The sequence below is a fragment of the Panthera leo genome, chromosome A3 (genome assembly GCF_018350215.1).
Source record: "Panthera leo isolate Ple1 chromosome A3, P.leo_Ple1_pat1.1, whole genome shotgun sequence".
Lineage (NCBI taxonomy): Eukaryota > Metazoa > Chordata > Mammalia > Carnivora > Felidae > Panthera > Panthera leo.
The window spans coordinates 96,124,441-96,143,149 of NC_056681.1; the positions used below are offsets into that span (position 1 = coordinate 96,124,441).

The 18,709-nt window shown below is 36.2% G+C and overlaps 1 long non-coding RNA gene across 1 annotated transcript in view; it reads right to left on the reverse strand.

Annotated features, from left to right (window-relative positions):
- The window catches only part of LOC122216256, a 110,647-nt gene extending 100,508 nt beyond the window's left edge, over positions 1-10,139 (reverse strand). The window contains exon 1 of the long non-coding RNA XR_006200798.1: positions 9,965-10,139. This is a non-coding gene — a long non-coding RNA (uncharacterized LOC122216256). The remainder of the gene's footprint in view (positions 1-9,964) is intronic.
- Between the last annotated feature and the right edge of the window lie 8,570 nt (positions 10,140-18,709).

The following is an 18,709-nucleotide window of genomic DNA, read 5'->3' on the forward strand; positions in this document are numbered from 1 at the left end:
GTATTTTAATTACTTCAAAAAATGCCTGCCTAAACAAAAAGATTATCAATGGTCAGTATATTTATAGCATATGTAAAAGGTAAAATATATTAAAATAATGATGGCAAAAAAGGATAGAGGAAACTGGGAGTCCATTTTTAATAAAGTTTTAATTCTATACATGAAGTAGTATAATATTATTTGAAGGTAGACTGTTATTATTAAAGATGTATACTGCAACTCCATGGTAAACTACAAAATTATTTTAAAAGAGCTATAAATAATAATCCAGTATTGGAAATACAATATAATTATATACAACATTCAATCTGGAACTTATGCTTTCAGGAAAATGGAGTAGGTATGTTCCCCTATTTTCCTAGATACAACTAAATACTCTCAATATTACACATGAAACCCAAAAAGGAGACTCTAGAAAGTGTGGAGAAGAAGGCAGAAGTCCTACTGAACTTGGAACTTCAGGAATGACATGGTGGTGAGTTCTCTGAAATTTCCTTTTATGGGGGCATCTAGGTGGCTCAGTTGGTTAAGTAAGCATCCAACTTTGGCTCAGGTCATGATGTCACAGTTTGTGAGTTTGAGCCCCACATCCAGCTCTGTGCTGATAGCTCAGAGCCTGGAGCCTGCTTCAGATTCTGTGTCTCCCTCTCTCTCTGCCTTCCACTGTTTGTACTCCGTCTCTGTCTCTGTCTCTCTCTCTCTATCTCTCTCAAAAAAATAATATTAAAAAAAATAATTTCCTTTTATGTCACATATTCCAGTCTTGGAGGCAAAGAAGCTAGGACACTGAAACACTAAGGGGCACAGACCCAAGAGGAAAAACAATAATGACAATAAACACAACAACAAAAACCTGAATTCCCTAGTCAAAGACCAGGAAGTGGTAGCCAGGCAAGGAAGAAAACCCTTTGACAGTATTCTCTACTCCAGCCAAGCACCACAGGAAAAAAACTGTGGTTCCACCTGTACTCATGACAACAAAGATCAAGTGGGAATCCTAGACATCTTTTCTTGGAAGACTGTAATGATATATGCCCTAACTGTGCTGGGTGGTGTCAGAAGGATGAACAGGAAGCCAGGACCTTCATTTCTACTGGACACTAACATTGGACACTTATTCCAGTGGCAATAGAAACCATGTGCAAAGCCAAGATTTCTAGCCACAGCAGTAACAAGAACCATAGTCCTCCCCAAAAAAGTGGTATCAGAAGAGGTCTAGTGGACAGTCAGCATTTTCCTCATTTCCCAGCAATTATGAGATCAATGCAACTACAGTGTCAGTGGAGACCACATAGGGAGCCAGAATTCTCACCCCTACTCAACAGTAATGAGGAGCCCCCTTCCCTCAGGTATACACAGTATCCAAGTAGAGAATCTAGGCTTCTATCTCCTACTATCAGTAACTATGTAGCAATCCCCTTCTTCTGCCAGAGTGGTGTCAGAAAAAGTCAGCTAGAATATATGGTATAATTAAGATCCTTTGACATAATACAAAAATGATCAGGATACAATTGAAAAAGCACTCATGCTAAGGACCAGAAAGATCTCAAATTGACTAGACAAATTAATAAACATCAAGATGTTAGATTTTAGAATCATCTGACAAAAAAAGATAACTAATCAGTATGATATAAGTGAAAAACTACAAACAGGCTTGAAACAAAATTTAAAAGAATAAAAAGTTCCATCCAAGAAATTTAAAAATCAACAAAGAAATAGAAGATAAAAAGAAGAACTATATGGAAATTATAAAACAGGAAAATACAGTAACTCAAATAAAAATCTTAGTAGATGAACACAGCAGCAGAGAGGAGAGACAGAGGAAAAAAATCAGCTAACAGGAGATAGAGTAATAGAAATTAGCAAATGTAGATAGTGAGAGAAAGTAGCCAGATAAAACTGATAGCCTAAGGGAACTGGGGGACTATAACAAAAACTCTAGCATGAATGTATTGTTGAAATCAAAGAAAAAAAGGAGAAAGATGTTGGGCTGTAAATATACTCAAAGAGACCATCACTGAAACTCCAAATTTGGTAAGATATATAAGTCTACAGATTTTAAAAAATGAGTAAACCCCAAACAGTATATATACAAAGAAATCCACACTACGAGCCACCTGAAAGCTAGAGACAAAAGTTCTTTAAAGCAATAAGAGAGAAATGACAATTTGCCTGTAAAGGAAAAACATTTGTAGGACAGTAGATTTCTCATTAGAAACCATGGAAACCAAAAGGAAATTGCAGAATATTTTTCAGGTGCTAAATGTAAATATTGTCAACCTGGAAACCTATACACCCAGAAAAAATATCCTTCAAGAATGAAGAGGTAATTAAGAACTTCTCAGTTGAAGGTGTGCCTGGGTGGCTCAGTTGGCTAAGCATCTGACTTCGGCTCAGGTCATGATCTCACGGTCTTTGGGTTCAAGCTCCACATTGGTCTCTGTGCTGACAGCTCAGAGCCTTGAAACTGCTTCAGATTCTGTGTCTCCCTCTTTCTCTGTCCCTCCCTTGCTTGCGCTCTGTCTCTCTCTCTCTCTCAAAAAATTCTGATATGAAGAAAAATGAAGATTTGTCACCATCAGACTCACTCTAAATGAATGGCTAAAGGATGTTCTCTAAACAGAAAGTAAATAACAAGGAAGGACCTTTAGCATATCTAGAATGAAGAAAGAACACAGTAAGCAAAAATATGGGTTAAATGTAGTAGGCTTACCTTCTCTTGTGTGTTATAAATTGTGTTTGATGTTTGAAGCAAAAAATTATAACACCATCTGATTTTGCTTAAATATATGTAAACAAAATATTGAAGAAGCTATATTGTAAATGCAGGAGGGTATGGAGACATGAAGAAGGCAGGGTTTCTGTACTTCACTCAAACTGTAAGATTATGACACCAGTGGTCTGGAATATGTTATGTATATATAATATAAAACCTATATCAACCCCTATAAAAGTTGGAAAAAGATACATCCAAAAACACTATATGGAAATAAAAATGAAATTCAAAAAAAATGTTTAAGTTATTGAAAGGAAGGCATAAAAAAAAAAACACTGAAACAAAAATGGAGAATAGAAAATAAAAATGTCAGGCTTGTGTCCTAAACTATCAATAATTAAACATAATTACTCTACTTAATAGCACATTCAAGTGATGACAATACATACACCAAGATAGACAATGTTCTGGGCCATTAAAAAAAAAAACTGAATAATTAAAAAGAAAAAGAAGTCATATAGAGTGTGTTCCTAGCAACAATGAATTAAACTAGAAACCAATAAAGATAACAGAAAAATGTGCATATATTTCCAAACTAAAAACAAACAAACAAACAAATAACACCTCCCCCTCTTCTAAGTAATCATGATGCCAGGTGGAAGTCTAAATAGATATTCTAAAGTACATGGAACTGAATGAAAATAAAAACACAACATATCACAACGTATGGTATGCAGGTCAGCAGTGCTGAGAAGAAAGTTCATACTGCTAAATGCATATCTTTGAAAAGAGAAAACGTTCAAATCCATACTGTAAACTTCCATCTCAAGAACTTAGAAGAGAAAGGGTAAACAAACCAGAAGAAAGTAAATAAGAAAAATCAGGAGAAATTAATAAAAATAGATAAAATACAGAAAGTCAATGAAACATAGATTGGTTCTCTGAAAATATCAATGAAAATTGACAAACATTTAGCGTGATTGAGGAAAAAAAAGAAAAAGCCATAAATAATATAAAACTAGTATTAGAGACCTCACTATAGACTACAGACATAAAAAGGATAATAAAGAAATTCAATTAATTATTCTATAAACATAAATTTAACAATGTAGATGAACTAGATCAATTCCTCTAAAGGTGCAAACTAGCACAACTCAGCCAATATGATACAGGTAATTTAAATAGTCATATAACATTTAAGGACAGAAAATAGGTAAGGATATAGAACAACACAGCCAACAAACTTAATCTAATTGACATTTTACAGATAATTCCACCTAACAACAGTGATTTTTTTTTTCCAGGTGCATATTTAGGTGAGACATTCATCAAGAGAGACTATATTCATGGCAAACAAGTGAAAAAATATTTTGAGAGTAAAACCACTTTGATATGTCAAAAATAACATATGGTGGAGTTGTATTAACATGATTAAACACTGTTAAAAGAGCAGGAACACTAATACAATGAAAAATTTTCATATTCAATTTTTTTTTCTTTTGCAGGCTATGTAGGTGTTATCTTTGTTTTGACTAAATAGACATTAATATACAGTATTTCATATATTTTTATAAGAAGAATGAATCCTATTTTTAAGTAGAAGTCAAAATCTTCAATTTTATAAAATAAAGCTAATTCTAGGGACAGAGATGAAAATATTACCAAGCTGAATTTGAGATTGTTAAAATAGTACTATTCGTGAAAAATCCCATTGTAAATTAAACAAAAGCAAAACTAAAAGAAATAAGCAACAGCAGCAACCACTCCCCATAATCATCTCCCCGTTTATATGGGAGACATTTTATCGTTAATAATCTTAAGTGCACTGAAAGATGCGGTTAGAATTGGGCTGAGCAATTTGGGGTTGGTAGTATGCCATTAGAGCAGCCAGAGCACTTAAACTGCCATGAACTCTCATCACTTAGCAGGAGGCTAAGAAAAGGAAAGCTCATCATAAGTGGTGGAGGCAGGAGGTTAAACGAAAGCATTCAGTGGATAGGTTGGCCATCAAAATGAACACATTCAGAGAATAAATGAGTAAGTCAGTGGATCAATGTAAAGAACTTTACCCAGCACTTAGAAGGAAAGGATAAAGCAATGAAATGAGGGAGGCAGAAGTTAAAGTGTCAACATCAGTGTAATAAGAGCACCAGGAACACTAATAATTACACAGTGGGGAGGAAATATCTGAACCTGAGCATTTCCTGAAATTGAAGAAAAATAATTAATCCTTTAATTTGTAACAGTTTATTTAATGCCAAATAAGATTAAATGTTGTGTATCATGAATTGCCATATATACAAACTACTGAAATCATCAAAGACAAAAAGAAGCAGATCTGCTTTACTGAGGAACAAGATTCATGAACATCGGAGAACGATCTCAGCAGAAGGGGGGATACGGTGTTAGAAAATCACATTTGTAAATACTTCACGTGCATAGCCCTCCTTTGTTTGATTTCATTTAAAAACATTTTTTTTAAGTTTATTTATTTAAAGAGACAGCAAGTGAATGGGGTAGGGACAGAGAGAGAGGAGAGAGCGAGAAAATCTCAAGCAGGTTCTGGAGCCCAACGTGGGGCTTGAACTCACAAACTGTGAGACCATGACCTGAGCCGAAATCAAGAGTCAGTCACTTAACCGACTAAGACACTCAGGCATCCCTGTTTGTCTTCACTTTTAATTAAGGCCCCCAATTTTAGATTTGAGGAAACCACCAGCACTGTAGTCAGTTAATAAACAACAATTTTTATTTGATACTAATCCTAATATCAGCTCTGTGTAGTGTCAGGTCACATGGCAGAGTGAAATCCATTTGATGTTATAACTGCCAAGGTACTTAGACTGGGAAGAGTGATTAACAAAGGATGGATATGGTGGGGGCCAGTAAAGAGAGGGGAAGATACCAGGTTCAGAATAAATATATACAATATATAATATGTATTTCATATATGCACACACACAAAATATAGATAATTATACAACAGAGTAGTAATTTTAGGTGACAGAAATTCTATGTACAATAGAATCACACCAACTCTTTTTACTTCTGTTTCAGGCAGGATGAAATAATAGGAAACTGTATGACACTCATGTTCTAAACATTTGAAAAAAATCGCTTTAAAATAATTTCTTGAAATGTATCAATGACCTGATGGTCTAATAATAAATATTTCAAGGTCAAAGATGGCTTAAGGAAGTAGGAATTCCGACAGGTAAATTGGGCATTAAAGCAATTTTTCCTTTGAGAACATTTGCTGAAACTGAAGACCACAGAGTTTTGATTTTAGCAGCCCCTCAGTGTGTAGAGAAGAGGAAGGAAGTCTAGGACTTATCCAAGTGGAGAGTCCAAGAGAAACAAGCCTACCCTTGACACAACATTGACCCTGAAATACAGCACCTCTCATGTAAAGATGAATTAGAAATAAACCTGATATTCCTTTGTTACTAACAGTGTATAATTCAAGTCAAAACAGGCCCTACAGTGAAAAATCTATGTTAGAAATAATTCATGATCACTAAACTGTGTGTGATCACCTGTATGTGAAGTCCCAGTTTGCATGTTCCTAGTGTTCTAAGGGGATTTTGAGTTAAAAAGTGGCTTTTCAGTGTTCTCATGTTCTTGATTAAAGGAAACATTTCTCTTTTGGAGGAACTTATCTTCAATCAGGCAGTAAAGCTTCCTGATAGACTAATTTTAAAAACTACAATATTTCCATTCAAAAATCTCTCTCTCTCTCTCTCTCTCTCTCTCTCTCTCGATCACACACACACGAACCACTAAAAAAACACTAGCAGAAAATATAAAATCAAATCCCTAAATCTTCAGATACTGTGATTTATCAAGTGAAGAACATAACAATTTGTTAAATATACTTAAATAAAAAAGAAGGAATTGCAAACTTAACATCTGAAACTTAAAAACAAGTTAATTATACTCACAAAATAATCAAACATAACCGCTAAAACTGAAAACTAACACGAAATTTCTTAAAAGAACACATTGAACAGGATTAGAGAGACTAAAGAATTACTTGTAAGATAGATTTGGGGGAAAAATGTCTAGAAAGTAGGAAAGTGAAACAGATGAAAAGTGTTAAACAAAAAGAGTAGAGAAAAAATTAGGCAAAGAAATATTTGAAGTAATAATGATTTAGAACTGTCTTGGTCAGTTTGGGCTGCCATAACAAAATACCATAGACTAGATAGTGTAAACCACTAAAATTTATTTTTCACAGTTTTAAAGCTGGGAAGTCCAAGTTTCAAGGTGCCAGCAAATTTGATTTCTGGTGAAAACTCCTTCCTGGCTTGCAGGCAGCTATTTTCTTTCTGTGTCCTCACATGACAAAGAGATTAAAAAAAACAACCTGAGGTCTTTTCTTAGAGGGGCACTAATCCCAATATTAGGGCCCAAACCTCATGACCTGATGTAGTCTGTTACCTCTCAAAGGCATCTCCAAATACTATTGCACTGGAGATTAGGACTTCAACATATTAATTTGGTTAGACACAATTCAGTCCATAACAAACATTTTCAAGAATTTATAAAAGACATGAACATCACGGATTCAAGATGCCAAAAATCCCAATCATGATAAATAAAAATGAATCTCCATCAAGATACATCAGAATGAGTCTAACACTGCAAAGGAAAAATATTTCAACCAGGGAGAAAAGACAGATATTCTAAAAAGGAGTAAACATTGGACTGACAGCTGCCTTCTAACAAAAATAATAGAAACCAGATGACCAAAAATGACACTGTCAATATATTAATATTCTTGTTCAATCTAGGATTGTATAGCTTACAAAACATTCTTTTGGCAACAGGGGAAAAATAAAGATTTGTTCAAACAAAAAGATAATTTTCTACCAACCAACACTTACTCATGAAAAGTTTAAGGTTATAGTTCAGACAGAAGGAAAGTATCCAAGGTAGAATATCTGAGAAACGTAAACTAATGATGAACAATGAAAATGGTGAATATATGGGTAAATGTGAACAAGTAATTTTGAATTACTTGTAGTTGGAACACCTGGGTGGCCTAGTTGGTTAAGCATCTGACTCTTGATTTCAGCTAACAGTTCATGAGTTCAAGCCCTGCATCTGGCTCTGCGCTGACAGTGCTGAGCCTTCTTGAGATTCTCTCTCTCCCTCTCTCTCTGCCCCTCCCCCACTTACACTCACTCACTCTCAAAGTAAATAAATAAATTTTAAAAATATATCAATGCAGGTCTAAAAGAACAAAAACAATACCATGGACTTTTACCAATTATAGTTGAAGTGCTTTATAATCTTTGTTAATATTTTAAGGTAAGAAAAGTAAGAAGACTGTTGCGATTATACCCTAAATGTGCACATCAAAATATCTAAAATAATAAAATAGAAATAAAGTGTATAACCTCCAAACTACTGGATAGTTAACTAAGAAAAATTACTCAAATTAAGGTAGGAAAGAAGAGACATTTTTAAAAGGGGTACAAGTAGCACAAAATAAGGTAACAGAGGGAACTGTAAATGGGGTAATACAGCTACAATAAAAGTAAATGGACCAAATGTTACATTTTGAAAGACTGTCAGAATAGAAATTTTTAATTCAGATACTTGTTATAAGAAAAAGATATGACTTAACTATGCATAAAATTTAGAAATTGGAAGAATATATGCTAGGGAAGTTATAATCAAATTAAAGCTGGTATAACTATACTATACATAATCAAAATCCTCATCAAATCAAATCAAGTCCCCAAGATAGTCTCAAAACATATAAAACAAAAATTGACAGAACTAAAAAAAAAAATCTATCATCAAATTGAGATTTAACAAATTTCTATGATTAACTGATAGATACAATAGATGAAAAATCAGCAAACATAGAAGAGATTAATGATGCATTTAAAAATAATGTTTAATCAGTTCTAGAACAGTGAAATGAGGAATAGGTGAACTTGCTCTCTGTATAAATAATAAAAATAAAAGCAAAACAACTAAAATCAACCAGTGCAGACATTTGGCAATTAAATGAAGTCACGAATCAACGGAAAATTCTCTATCCCAGGGAATCTACAGACACTTTAATATCAGCAGTCTGGGGCATTTTCATGTATGGCTTTTCCCATATCTCCTCCCATCCCAGTGCTACTGTTACCAGGATCTGGCAGCATTGTGGACAACAGTAATATATGACCACTTGGAGATCTGTTAAAAGCACCATCTCTAGGGTATAGTCAGTATTTGTGTGAACTTGCAGTTACCCGGTAAACTTCTATTGTCAAACATATGGTGGCTATTTCATTTGATTTAAGCTCAACTCACAAAGGAGTTGCAGCCTACCTCCAAGGCATTTCCAAAACAACAGCTAACTGCTGGCAATGTCTCATCACCTAAGGTTGTGATTTCAGCTGGGGAAACAAGAACTTGTCTGGGAATTAAAAAGGAAATCCTGGAAAACATATGTGGTCCTTTTGCCTGACTTCTTTCACTTCGAATAATGTTTTTATGGTTCTTTAAACCATTTTGGTACTTTTTTGGCATGTTTGTCAAATTACTGAAGCATTTGCTTCTTTGGCCTTTACCCCTGAATGTGGTTGGGGAAGGGAGAAAAAGAGAAGGAGAAGATGGTGAGAATGCTGATACATAAACTTTGCTGTGAATCTATCTTTTAAGTGAAAGATGAGAATAGAGAGCCAGTAAAAGGGAAAGGAGAGACTCAGTGGGACAAGAATAATCCCAAAGTTAATTATAACAGTAAACAGTAGCTACTATATTATGTTACTGAATATCAGGCACTCTACCAAGCAAAGGCATATACTAACACATTTTATTCACTTCATGCTCACAGCAACCTGGTAAGGCAACTTTATTAATTTCATAGATGAGGAAATACATGTTTAGCGATATTAGAGTTTCACAGAAATAGGTTGAACATCACTCTGAAGCCTATATTCTTAATTCTGTCTCACCAATAAATAAAAATGTTACAACACGACAGAGTTGCAGCAGAATTGCTAATGAGGGGGAAGGGAAGAAAGTGCCATCAAGTACCCCAATAAACCTATGGCCTCCTTTTCAGGACAGTTAAGTAAATTGTGAGGGTTGGAACATATGACAGTCATTGTATAACCTTGGTGTAACCTCATGTATTAGTTTTCTATCCCTGTGTTCTACCCACATTAGTTCAGGTGAGGTATAATGAGACCAGATACAGCTGAAGAAAGAGATACTGGCAAGAGTTTTATGTTTACTCACAGTTGCCTGAGAAGAAGACCGCCATGACACTCTGGGGGAAGCGCTGGGGTCAGTCAGGAGGCAAAGAGAAGGAAACCACTGGCAGGCGCATTTGTTGTGGTTTCCATGGAAAGAAATGGGTGAGGTGAGCAGGTTCTAGAGCACAGGGGCTGTCCCTGAGAGTCTGGTAACTGAACCTGGGAGTATTAGGGTGGGTGTGTGGTGGCCCAGAGGGTAAGAGCCAGATAGGGGAATTGATTGGGATCTGGATTCAGCTGCTTAAGAAAGAGAACTGACCTGCCTCTACTGAGGGCATCAAAACTGGGTCAAAATAGCATTAAGAAACAAAACAAAAGAAACAAACAAAAAATATTGGGGCACCTGGGTGGCTCAGTTGGTTAAGCATCCAACTTTGGCTCAGGTCGTGATCTCCCGGTTTGTGGGTTCGAGCCCCACGTGGGGCTTTGTGCTGACAGCTCAGAGCCTGGAGCCTGCTTCAGATTCTGTCTCCCCCTCTTTCTGCCCCTCCCATGCTCATGCTTTGTCTCTGTCTCTGTCTCTCAATAATAAATAAACGTTAAAAAAATTAAAAGAAAAAAACACAAACAACAAAAACCTATATGCATACTGTTGTGATGAAATTATAAAGCTAGTATCTAAAAATGAGTCAAATTTGTATCTTGCATTTCTTCAAATCAGAAGCCGAGTGGGTCCAGCTGATTTGTCTGCTTAGAAATCAGAGTGTCAGCTCAAGGGAAAATCCTGCTTCCACGTTCATACAACTTGTTGATACAATTCAGTTCCGTGTTATTATAGGACTGCAAGCCCTATTCCCTTGCTGGCTGTTGGCCCAGGGGGACTTTCTCAGCTTCTAGAGGATGTCTGCCTTCTTTGGCTAGTGGATCCCTTCCTCCATCTTGAAAGGCAACAATGGCACAAATACTTCTTATGCTTGAAATCTCTTTGACCTCTTTCTGCTTCATCTCTCCTTGTGGCCAGAGAAAATTCTCCACTGCTAATGACTCATATACTTAGACTGGGCACACCTGGATAATCCAGGATCCTCTCCCATCTCAACTTGAAGCATATCTGCAAAATCCCTTTACCATATAAAGTAATGTATTCGGAGATACCATGGATCAGGGTGTATTCATCTTTGACAGGTCATTATTCTGCGTAATATACTTAGATAAGGTAAATTATCAACATCCAGGTCCATAGCTAGAATAAAATCTCAGGCTGCCACACCTTCACTGATTCACCACAGATCCAGCACCACAAGTGCTTGGCAACCTGCAGGACTCCAGAAAATATCAGAGGACACCTGGGAGCAGTTGAGGCAGAAAAATTGACCAATGGAAGGATTTTAATTATAAGTTCTTTTACGTCTTTTAAGAGAATAAATAAGTATGTAAAGGCATAAATAAGAGGTCATTTGTGGTTTCTGAATTCTACTTCTGCCTTATTTCAAAGAACCCATCTTTCAATTTGCTTTGGTTTTTTCAATTTATTTCTTTAATTTTTTTTTAATGTTTATTCATTTTTGAGATACAGAGAGACCAAGGGCAAGCAGGGGAGGGGCAGAGAGAGAGGGAGCAGACTCCAGGCTCTGAGCTGTTAGCACAGGGCCCGATATGAAGTCCAAACTCATGCACTGCAAGATCTAAAGTTGGACTCTTAACTGACCGAGCCACCCAGGCACCCTCTGTTTTTCTTTTCTTTTTCTTTTTTTTTTTGCTTCAATTTTAATAAAATTGAATTTGAAAGTAATATTACAAATTCAAATGCAACAGTTTGAATGAAGATGGGCATCTCATGTACAAAATACTTGGAGAAGTTAAAGCTAAACTGGCAAATTGAGTGCAGCATTAGCTAACTGGACTTTGTTATTTTTCCTTGATGAAATCCTGACTTGCTACTGCTGCTTGCCTCTATATATTTGTGTCATTTTTTTTTTATTAGACTATAAGGGAAGTTCATGGTTGAAGAGGCCAGATAGGTCCTGATCATATTGGAACATGAAATCATCAAAGCTCAGAGATGAGCTTTTTTAGGGGATGTGATGTAGTAGAAAAATCCCTGGAAGGGAGATTGGAGATCTAATTTGAAACTCAATTCTGCCACCAACCATTGACCTTACAAATCATCAGTTCTCTGGGCCTCAGTTCATATATTCTGCTACTTCTAGTACTACCACTGAAAATATTTTTTGAGTACTCAAAAATGTTACAGCACTTTGACGTTAACATACATAATCCTTTATGTGGAATAACTCATTTAATACTCACAATTCCATGAAGGCAGGAAATGTTATTCCTGGGTTAAAAAAAAAAGTGAGTAAACTAAGAACCAAAGAAGTTAGATGGTATTATCAAGATCACACAACTGGGGGGCACCTGGGTGGCTCAGTTGGTTAAGCTTCTGACTCTTAATTTTGGCTCAGGTCAGGATCTCATGGTCATGAGATCAAGCCCCAGGTCAGGCTCTCAGCATGAAGCCTGTTTAAGATTCTCTCCCTCTCCCCCTGTCCCTACCCCATTCACAGGTACACACACACTCTCTCTCTATTAAAAAAAAAAAAAAAAAAAAAAAAAAAAAAGAGATGAAATGACACAACTGGAGTCAAATCCTGCTCTGTTTAATTCCGAAGAAGTGAATATTGTCTCTATGATTACTTTTTTATGTTTTCATTAAGTTATTTTGACTGTATGCATCTGGAAAATGATACCAGAATGCAAAACAATTAATGGCTTATTATGTCATGTAGTTTCCTTGTCTACATAGAACATGACAACAATTATTTCCTGATTCAGATCAAACTTCTTTCCAACCAGATTGAAGTGGATCTTGCTTGAGGTAGTTCTCTTCATGTAAGAATGAGCATCTGGCTCTCACAGGATCCTTTGCTCACTTTCTTTTTGTGCTACATTCTCCAAAGATTTTATGTGGGTGGGTCCATATAGCTTTTTCCCCATTGCCATAGCCTATTTGTAATTTTTCAAATGCCTTAGTTCCCTTTAGTATCTCACCTTCAGGTTCCCTAAGTGAAACTTTGTTTTCCAAGAAAGCTGCACATAGTGTCTTACCACATTTATTTATCCAAAGATCATAAATTTAGGGGATGGAAATCCTGAGCTCTAAATCATAAATACTTTTTAACCTGAATTTTTTTCTCATTTGAAATGAGGTCTTTGTACCATGATAAACATTCTCCCCAAACAAGGTACACACCTAGTTTATCGCACCAAGCAGCGCTGAGTGATTTCCACTCCAGATACATTCTTCATGTCAAGCAATACTCACAGAACAATAGCAATTTGGTCTTCCCTAATCGGACTCTCAGACAACCAAAGTGAGAGCATGCTTAACACAACTTGAATGATCATTCTTTTATTGGCAGATATTGTGATGCTTGAAAGTTATTGCCAAGAGATTTGGAATTTTTATTGAGAATTCCAGGAAGCCAGAGAGTTCTGGGTAATATGTTAATCACTGAAAAGAAATCTTCTCCTTTGGGGCCAAAATCTGACTTCTGATCCCATAAAAATGTCAGTAAGTCATAAGGGTTCCATTTTATTATTTATATGATCTCTTTCCTTCATAAACCATAAGAAAATGAAGGGAATTCAAGAACTGCTGAAGGATGAGTGTGTTTCTTCTTGTTGTTTGTATACTTTTTGGCAAATCACACAATATTCCTCATTTTCTGGGGAGAAAGTCAGTTTCCTCAAAAAGTCCCTTGACCTTCTATATACACTACTTGGGACTTTTGGGAGTATATTCTATATCTTGTGAAGCAAAATCATAAATTTAGGGGATTTACATACACAACACAAACATAAGATGTGTTGTCATGTGCATTGTAAACAGTGTTGGATCTTCTGTAAAGTAATGTTTTCTCAGAAATAAATATAAAGTACTATGAATTTTAGAATATTTATTAGATAATAATTTTCTCTTTCTGTCTTCTTGATAGATTTAAAGACTGGGATCCTGATCTTGGCACTCAGGGTATTGCACAATCTTGAAGAAAGGTAACTTTATCCTATTTGCCATTATGGTACAGACACATGCCTGTGGTCCTTCCCATGGCTCTGATTAGCCACAGCAATGGAATCAGATTTGGGGATCAGCTTTGATAGGAAGTTTTGTAGGCCACTGAGGCCTAATTTGTAAGATTCCATCTCCTTATTAATCAGTGTTCCTGACTTTCTGCCTTTATATTTGCCTGTCTAGCCACTCCCAGAAATTTGTCTATTGATATTGCATTGGCTCTCTGTGTATGAAAACATCAAGGAAAGCAATTATTCTACTCATAAGGGGAATTATTATCTTAACTGTGCTCTTTTTTAAAATAGATCACCTAAGGGGCACCTGGATGGCTCAGTCAGTTGAGCATCCGACTTCAGCTCAGGTCATGATCTCACAACTAATGAGTTTGAGTCCTGTGTTGGGCTCTGTGCTGATGGCTTGGAGCCTGGAGCCTGCTTTGGATTCTGTGTCTCCCTCTCTCTCTGTCCCTTCCCCACTCACTCATGTGCTATCTCTCTTTCTCTCTCTCAAAAAAAAATAAACATTAAAAAATTAAAATAGATCACCTGAGGTTTTATTACACATACACACTAAAATATTTGGGTTCTCTGTATGTGAGAAGTATATAGAATGAAGTTACTCCTAGACTACATTAGGATACATAACACCATATGTGCTTAAGAAGGAGCATCAAAAAGGCCTCAAGCTATCAGAACAGTTATTTTAATCGGGCAGAGTCATTGAAAGTCCCATAACCAAGAATGGGGTTACTTTAGAGTATATTTTCATGAGCTTACAAAAAACTCAGAATGTAAATTCCAGAGGAATGCCCTTGGGGCCTTAAAGTACTGTTTTGCTCAAGATTTTCATTAGGTCTTTTGGAGAGGGGAGAGTATTACAAATGCAGATTTACATTTTAAATAACACTAGGAATGCTAGCCTTATGAACATGTATCTGTCCCTCTTCCTCTTAAACCCTCCTCCAACTACCTTAGCTAGTTATGGAGACTGAAACATGACTAAAACTTAATTTTATTGTAATTGAGTACATGTATGTTATCATTAATTCTCAACTTTTTGTGATCACCCACCTGAAGGAAATTGCAATTCTTTCCTATTAACAGACATGGCTAGCTGTGGTAGTCTATCTTGACTTTGTCCCAATGGAATCAGCTCCCACAGGATGGGTTGATGAGCAATGGCGTTAGAGTGAAGCAAAAGATCCAAGAAGTTTCCTGTGTATTTATGAGGATTCTCCACTCTCTTTCCAAACCCTTTGAAAAATCACTATATTGTTTCAAATGAATTCATCAAATATTTGTCATGCTGTAAACAACTGGATGCTAAGAAGATGATGTCTTTTTTACCTAGAATATCACAGCTGACATGGAGAACTGAGAGTTTCAAATTGGTGCATATGTCTCTTTTTCAACTAAAGATCTTTCTCTTTGTCTTCTTCTTCCTTCCTTCCTTCCCTTTTCTTTTCTTTTCCTTTGTACCATATTAATAACAACTATTTTCCTATTCAATGCTATGAGTATTTCCCATGTATTAATTCATTTCATCCTCATTTAATCAGCAAAAGGACCTTGCACATACTGTCCCCATGTATACATAAGAAAAGTGATGTTGATCCTTTAGAGATTATAGAATTTACCTAAGATCATATATCTGGTAAATGGTAGAATTGGGATTTGAACACTGGTAGTTTCCTTTCCTTTCCTTTCTTTTATTTTCCTCTCCTCGCCTCTCCTCTCCTCTCCTTTCCTTTCCTTCTTTCCTTGTATTGGCTTCTTTTCCTTGGTTTTACAATAGCACTATGCCATTAGATAGCAAATTATTATTTACTCTTTTTCCCTCCCATTAGTTTGTGTTCCCCTGCAAATTTATATAATTTTAGTCTCTCAATCTCCAGTATTAATTAAAGATGAATCATATAATATGTGATTAATCAATGTTTCAAGAAGGAAAAGACAAGAAAGTTTGATGATGGAGACAACACAGGGAAAATCTCTACAAGGGCACTGTTGGCTGAGTTCAGGCTCCTGAAGAAAACCACAGAAGGGATATTGGGCAAGGTGGAAACGAGAATCTTCAGGGAGTCAGATGTTAATGTAGTAAAAGGAAACTTTTTCCATCTTGACAATTTTCCTCAGAGCTTGTCTGCAAGTAGGAAGGGTTTCACGGGTGCACAACTATGTAGTCACACAAGTCCATGTGTTTAGGAGGGCCCTGAACTCAGTTTAATGTTTTGCTGTTTGTGTGAAATTCTTAATAATTTTTAAAGAAGAGGTCTCTCATTTTAATTTTACACCAGGCCCTGCAAAGTGTACAATTATTACCTCTTTTAGCTCCATACGGCCCCTCAGAGACTCATGTAATCATAAGGGTAATGATCACATAGTCATCATTACATAACCTCAAGGGTTAATACCTTAATCATGCCTTCCATTAGAGTGTGTGCAAAGCCATATGTCTCTAGTCCACCGGCACTACCCATCAGTGCTACCACCAGCTTCCCCCATACATTTATGCAATATCTGAAGCTAAAATGGGGGAGGGGTTGTGGAGAGTGGTTTGAATTTTTACTCCCTATGGAAAGGGTCTAAGAAAAACATTTATTTCTTTTGCATTTGACATAAAATGCATTCTGGTAGGCTTTTTGCAAAGAGTGAAAGGAGTTAAACTTGGTTAAAGAAAAGTTACATATTCTAGATGGGCTTTTAGATGTCCTGCTCTGTAGTGGGCAGAATTGTTGCTTTTGATCATACTGCACTGAGAAACAATCAATTAAGCAGGTGCAAACTACCAGTGTTCAAATCCCAATTCTATCACTTACCAGATATATGATCTTAGGTAAATTCTATAAGCTTTAAAGAATTAACATCACTTTTCTTATGTGTACACGGGGACAACCTGTCATTTTGTTGATTAAATGAGGATGAAATGAATTAATGCATGGGAAGTACTCATTGCAGTGCATTGTATAGAAAATAGTTGTTATTAATATGGTACAAGAGGTGGTTGAATTCTTCAAAGCTCATGGGGAAGTGTTTAGAATGTATTTGTAATAGGTAAGGAGGAGAAAGAGGAAGGCAAGATAGATATCTTAGCATGTAGAGGTCTGGTCTTAAGTACATTCCTAACTTTATATATATCCTTAAGTACGTCTCTGATGCTCCTGCAATATGTCAAGGGCTTTAGTGCTACACGTGAAAAGTTCTGGGAGACATGTGACTGGAGCAATGCTAGGCTAAAACAATTTTTTTCTAAATTTCTATTCCTTTTGATATTTCCCCTTGACTCAGAGCTGGGAATAAGGTGAGATTTTAAAGGCTCAGAGGGAACAAATGGAAGCTTAGCAGCCATCTGTTGTTCCCAAGGGCATCTGGGAAGCTTTTCTCTGAAGGATGCATCATCTGAGCTCTCTCTATAGCTCTCTCCTTTACCCACACACTGGCTCAATACACAGAAGCAATACACACAGAATCAGACTTCAGCAAAACTGTGAGTTTTGTGGACTTTGTCTTCTTAATTCTCCACCTCCCAGTTTTATTCCCCATTTGCTTTTCAGAAGCTATTCTTTTCCTTATTTTTCATCCATTAATTATTTTATTCAACAAGTGTATGAAATATATATTTGAAATGAGTACTCTGCTAGTTTCTGAGGATACATTAAGCAGGTCAGATAAAGTCTCTACCCTTCTATCTGGGGGAAGTATACAGTAATAAACAATTTATAAAAATATACTAGATCACTGATGATTGTGAAAAATCTATGAAGGACATTAACAAGGTTATAAGAAAGTAAACAGCAAGGGGAAATCAGTTTATATATGAACATTGGAGATACTCCTCTGAGGAGGTAGAATTTGAACCAATCTACAGGATGAAATGAGCCCACTGTGCAAAGAATTGGAAAAAGAGCAAGCCAGAAAGAAGGAACAGCAAGTTCAATGATCCACAACCAGGAAAGGGTATTGGTGTTTTAAAGAAGAGAAGTGAATTCTCTTGATATAGAAAGACACGGGGAAAACAGAGAGCAGGGGGAATGAGATCATGATGAACATTATGGATTAGAGTAAAAGTGTTAGAATTAAATTCAAGAGAAAATGTAAGCCATTGAGGACCTTTGATGAGAGGAGTGAAATACACTGACTTACGTTCTAAAAAAATCATCCATTGTTGTAAAAGTGGCAAAAAATGGAAGCCAAGAGATCAACAGCCATCCTTGAAACAGATGATAAGAATTTGAAAGGGTGGTGACAAGGAGATGAAGATAAACAGGTGGATTCAGAAATATTTGGGAAGTGGAATTCACCCAGCTGGTGATAGATTGTATGTGGGCAGGAGAGAGAGGGACAAAACCAAGGATAAGATCGATACGGTTAGCTTGAGCTAGTGAAAGGATAATGGTGTTATCAATATCCTGTCAAAATCTGTTCTCAGAAAACTATCAGATTAAAATTGCTTTCCATTAATGACATTTTTTGAACTTCCTGCCTCTAGACATTTTGTAAGTGCTGGATGTGTTTTGTGAATATGACCAAGAGAGTACAGTTCATTCAAAGCATTCTGTTTCCCAGAGAGCTCTGTGTTTTAACAGGCAGTGGGGACCTAAGCTATAAGAGTAATATTCTACAAGCAGGAACTTTGACTTACTTGCTCTATATTCACATAAGGTGGGCTCCCACCTATCCTGCTCCCACTTTTAGTAAAGTTCCATTCACCACT